General features: G+C 53.7%; 1 non-coding gene across 1 annotated transcript in view; it reads right to left on the bottom strand.

Moving 5' to 3' along the window:
• The window catches only part of LOC124584106, a 1,910-nt gene extending 545 nt beyond the window's left edge, over positions 1–1,365 (bottom strand). Inside the window, exon 1 of the ribosomal RNA XR_006974517.1 lies at positions 1–1,365. This exon is cut by the window's left edge and continues 545 nt beyond it. This is a non-coding gene — a ribosomal RNA (small subunit ribosomal RNA).
• Positions 1,366–5,000: the final 3,635 nt, after the last annotated feature.

Here is a 5,000-nt window from a genome sequence, read left to right as displayed (position 1 = left end):
ACCCACCGAATCAAGAAAGAGCTATCAATCTGTCAATCCTTCCGGTGTCCGGGCCTGGTGAGGTTTCCCGTGTTGAGTCAAATTAAGCCGCAGGCTCCACTCCTGGTGGTGCCCTTCCGTCAATTCCTTTAAGTTTCAGCTTTGCAACCATACTTCCCCCGGAACCCAAAAGCTTTGGTTTCCCGGAGGCTGCCCGCCGAGTCATCGGAGGAACTGCGGCGGATCGCTGGCTGGCATCGTTTATGGTTAGAACTAGGGCGGTATCTGATCGCCTTCGAACCTCTAACTTTCGTTCTTGATTAATGAAAACATACTTGGCAAATGCTTTCGCTTCTGTTCGTCTTGCGACGATCCAAGAATTTCACCTCTAACGTCGCAATACGAATGCCCCCGCCTGTCCCTATTAATCATTACCTCGGGTTCCGAAAACCAACAAAATAGAACCGAGGTCCTATTCCATTATTCCATGCACACAGTATTCAGGCGGGCTTGCCTGCTTTAAGCACTCTAATTTGTTCAAAGTAAACGTGCCGGCCCACCGAGACACTCACTCAAGAGCACCCTGGTAGGATTGCAACGGGGTCCGCCTCGGGACGCACGAGCACGCACGAGGCGCGTCGCACGCCTTCAGCTCGCCCCACCGGCAGGACGTCCCACGATACATGCCAGTTAAACACCGACGGGCGGTGAACCAACAGCGTGGGACACAAATCCAACTACGAGCTTTTTAACCGCAACAACTTTAATATACGCTATTGGAGCTGGAATTACCGCGGCTGCTGGCACCAGACTTGCCCTCCAATAGATACTCGTTAAAGGATTTAAAGTGTACTCATTCCGATTACGGGGCCTCGGATGAGTCCCGTATCGTTATTTTTCGTCACTACCTCCCCGTGCCGGGAGTGGGTAATTTGCGCGCCTGCTGCCTTCCTTGGATGTGGTAGCCGTTTCTCAGGCTCCCTCTCCGGAATCGAACCCTGATTCCCCGTTACCCGTTACAACCATGGTAGGCGCAGAACCTACCATCGACAGTTGATAAGGCAGACATTTGAAAGATGCGTCGCCGGTACGAGGACCGTGCGATCAGCCCAAAGTTATTCAGAGTCACCAAGGCAAACGGACCGGACGAGCCGACCGATTGGTTTTGATCTAATAAAAGCGTCCCTTCCATCTCTGGTCGGGACTCTGTTTGCATGTATTAGCTCTAGAATTACCACAGTTATCCAAGTAACGTGGGTACGATCTAAGGAACCATAACTGATTTAATGAGCCATTCGCGGTTTCACCTTAATGCGGCTTGTACTGAGACATGCATGGCTTAATCTTTGAGACAAGCATATGACTACTGGCAGGATCAACCAGGGAGCTGCGTCAACTAGAGCTGAGCAGCCGGCCGCCCGGGAGTGTGTCCCGGGGGCCCGCGCGAACACGCAAGCGTCCGCTCAATTATTCTGCAAACAGGAGGAGGCTGAGCTCCCCTGCACAATACACCTCGAAACCCTCTCAGGTCCCGGCGGCGCGCAGCGCCGTCCTAAGTACTTGGTCGGGTTCGAGAGTGGCGCAATCGCCCGGAGTTTGGCGAGTAGACGCTTTAGGTGCGACCACCCGTGCTCCCAACTGAGCTTGCCGCTGCCGACAGAGGCCCGGGAGCGTGCTGTCGTGGCATTGCCGGCGGGAGACAACACGCGCCACCTACGGTGGCCGGCAGCTCCAACGCCAGCGCCACAGAAGGACAAAAGCCCCACTTGGGTGCCGAAGCGAACTCTCCCAGCACAGCGCACGCGCCAACACGTCCGCACAGCTGCGATACAATCCACCTGCGAGAACCGCAGAGGCGACCGAGCAGCAGACGGCGTCGCGGCGCCGAGCGCCGGGCGGCGGCGCATCCTCAGCGCACACAGTCCTCAATCGGACCAGCACACTGCAGATGTCCACCGCGCTTCGCACCGGGCCCGCGAGGACCTACTTTGGCCGCACGGCGCCGCGTGCAGGGTGCGCCGGCGCGCAGCTGCGCCGCCTGCCGCCTCCGTCGGCCGGCGCGCCTGCCACTGGCCGCCCCCACCAGCCGGCTGTAGCGCGTGCGCCCACGCACCGCGCGGCCAGCACGCCGGGAGGCCCCCCCTCACCGGCCGGGGACGGTCCCACCCAGCCACCGCCGCGTATCGCTTCACACCCACATGCCATTCACGTTCGTGCGCATGGTGGGTATCGCTGAAACAACCGGTTGGTAGCTCAACCGATCGTCGCCATCACTGATTCACCTCTAGCGAGAACAACCGCACCACAACGGTTTACCAGTTGTTCATTTGCGTAACGTCACCAGCAAACGTAGACGTCCATCGCCATTTGCAAATTCAACGATTGTTGCATGCCTGTGTCAGGTGTCACGACACACTATGTCTGCCCACATACACGCAACAACATGTGCACGCTTCGCGAACACGTGGAAGGTGGCCCCCGTACGTATGCGATGTCCATTGCGCGAACGACTGTCAACCGGCCTCTGTCGCATGTCGCAGATGTGGAACGCAGTGCACCATGCTATCACGGTGTGTGAGAGGAGACGACTACGTCTGACAACACGCGCCACTACATCAACAGACGGCTCATGCTGATCGCCATCCACGGCATACCATACTGCAATCCAGCTCTTATAGGGAGACGACACGTAGCTGAGTGCACAATATTTGGACCGTATGGTTCGCCGTTGTTGGCGCAGTCGTGGTACGGTCACACATGTACCACGATGTATCATTCAGTACATGAGGACCAATGTGCAGTACAGTGTGTGATTTGGACGTACAACATCAGCGGACAGTTGACACAAGCCGTACCACAACGTAGGCTGTGCTTCGCCATGCGAATGCCAATGAACAACTGCGAAGGGCATTGAGCATGTACGTCCTACTGCCATCCGCATTACAGTGTATAGCTGCAAGGTGTTTCACATGAAGCGATACTCTGGGGACCGGGCAGTGCGAGTAGCAAACTATATTGCGGGGGTTGCAGTTAGGCAACACTACACTAATTTAACGCGTCGTATGACAATTACAGAGCAGGTTAAGGCCCAACGTGTGTTGGGTTAAGGCCCAACGTGTGTTGGGTTAAGGCCCAACGTGTGTTGGGTTAAGGCCCAACGTGTGTTGGGTTAAGGCCCAACGTGTGTTGGGTTAAGGCCCAACGTGTGTTGGGTTAAGGCCCAACGTGTGTTGGGTTAAGGCCCAACGTGTGTTGGGTTAAGGCCCAACGTGTGTTGGGTTAAGGCCCAACGTGTGTTGGGTTAAGGCCCAACGTGTGTTGGGTTAAGGCCCAACGTGTGTTGGGTTAAGGCCCAACGTGTGTTGGGTTAAGGCCCAACGTGTGTTGGGTTAAGGCCCAACGTGTGTTGGGTTAAGGCCCAACGTGTGTTGGGTTGAGGCCCAACGTGTGTTGGGTTGAGGCGCAACATAGGTTAGGTTGAGGCGCAACATAGGTTAGGTTGAGGCGCAACATGGGTTAGGTTAAGGCGCAACATGGGTTAGGTTAAGGCGCAACATGGGTTAGGTTAAGGCGCAACATGGGTTAGGTTAAGGCGCAACATGGGTTAGGTTAAGGCGCAACATGGGTTAGGTTAAGGCGCAACATGGGTTAGGTTAAGGCGCAACATGGGTTAGGTTAAGGCGCAACATGGGTTAGGTTAAGGCGCAACATGGGTTAGGTTAAGGCGCAACATGGGTTAGGTTAAGGCGCAACATGGGTTAGGTTAAGGCGCAACATAGGTTAGGTTAAGGCGCAACATGGGTTAGGTTAAGGCGCAACATAGGTTAGGTTAAGGCGCAACATAGGTTAGGTTAAGGCGCAACATAGGTTAGGTTAAGGCGCAACATAGGTTAGGTTAAGGCACAACACGGGTTAGGTTAAGGTACAACACGGGTTAGGTTAAGGTACAACACGGGTTAGGTTAAGGTACAACACGGGTTAGGTTAAGGTACAACACGGGTTAGGTTAAGGTACAACACGGGTTAGGTTAAGGTACAACACGGGTTAGGTTAAGGTACAACACGGGTTAGGTTAAGGTACAACACGGGTTAGGTTAAGGTACAACACGGGTTAGGTTAAGGTACAACACGGGTTAGGTTAAGGCACAACTCGGGTTAGGTTAAGGCACAATACGGGTTAGGTTAAGGCACAACACGGGTTAGGTTAAGGCACAACACGGGTTAGGTTAAGGCACAACACGGGTTAGGTTAAGGCACAATACGGGTTAGGTTAAGGCACAATACGGGTTAGGTTAAGGCACAATACGGGTTAGGTTAAGGCACAATACGGGTTAGGTTAAGGCACAATACGGGTTAGGTTAAGGCACAATACGGGTTAGGTTAAGGCACAATACGGGTTAGGTTAAGGCACAATACGGGTTAGGTTAAGGCACAATACGGGTTAGGTTAAGGCACAATACGGGTTAGGTTAAGGCACAATACGGGTTAGGTTAAGGCACAATACGGGTTAGGTTAAGGCACAATACGGGTTAGGTTAAGGCACAATACGGGTTAGGTTAAGGCACAATACGGGTTAGGTTAAGGCACAATACGGGTTAGGTTAAGGCACAATACGGGTTAGGTTAAGGCACAATACGGGTTAGGTTAAGGCACAATACGGGTTAGGTTAAGGTACACATTGTTGTAAGGAAAGGTGTTTTGGGGGGGGGGGGGGCGGTTTGTTGATTGTGATTATCGTAAGTAAATGACTGCGGCATCATCTGATTTGGCACGTCAGGGTGCACCTTTGGCTCATGACAGGCGGCGCTCTGATTCCATGCTTGTGGCAGACCTGTGTCTTTCATTCCTGCCATTGTTTTTGTGGTGTGACAGGAGGCAGTATTGTGATGTTGGGTGCACCCCTGTGTAGGACATGTGTGGGTGTTGGTGGCTTAGCTGAGCAATGGTGGTTGTCGGAAGGGTGGGATATTCTGTTTTCCGAGTGGACCTCCCGGTCTGGTTATGATAGTGTGGATTGTCTAA

The sequence above is a fragment of the Schistocerca americana genome, unplaced genomic scaffold (genome assembly GCF_021461395.2).
Source record: "Schistocerca americana isolate TAMUIC-IGC-003095 unplaced genomic scaffold, iqSchAmer2.1 HiC_scaffold_47, whole genome shotgun sequence".
Taxonomy (NCBI): domain Eukaryota; kingdom Metazoa; phylum Arthropoda; class Insecta; order Orthoptera; family Acrididae; genus Schistocerca; species Schistocerca americana.
This window is presented reverse-complemented; position numbering and strand designations above follow the sequence as displayed.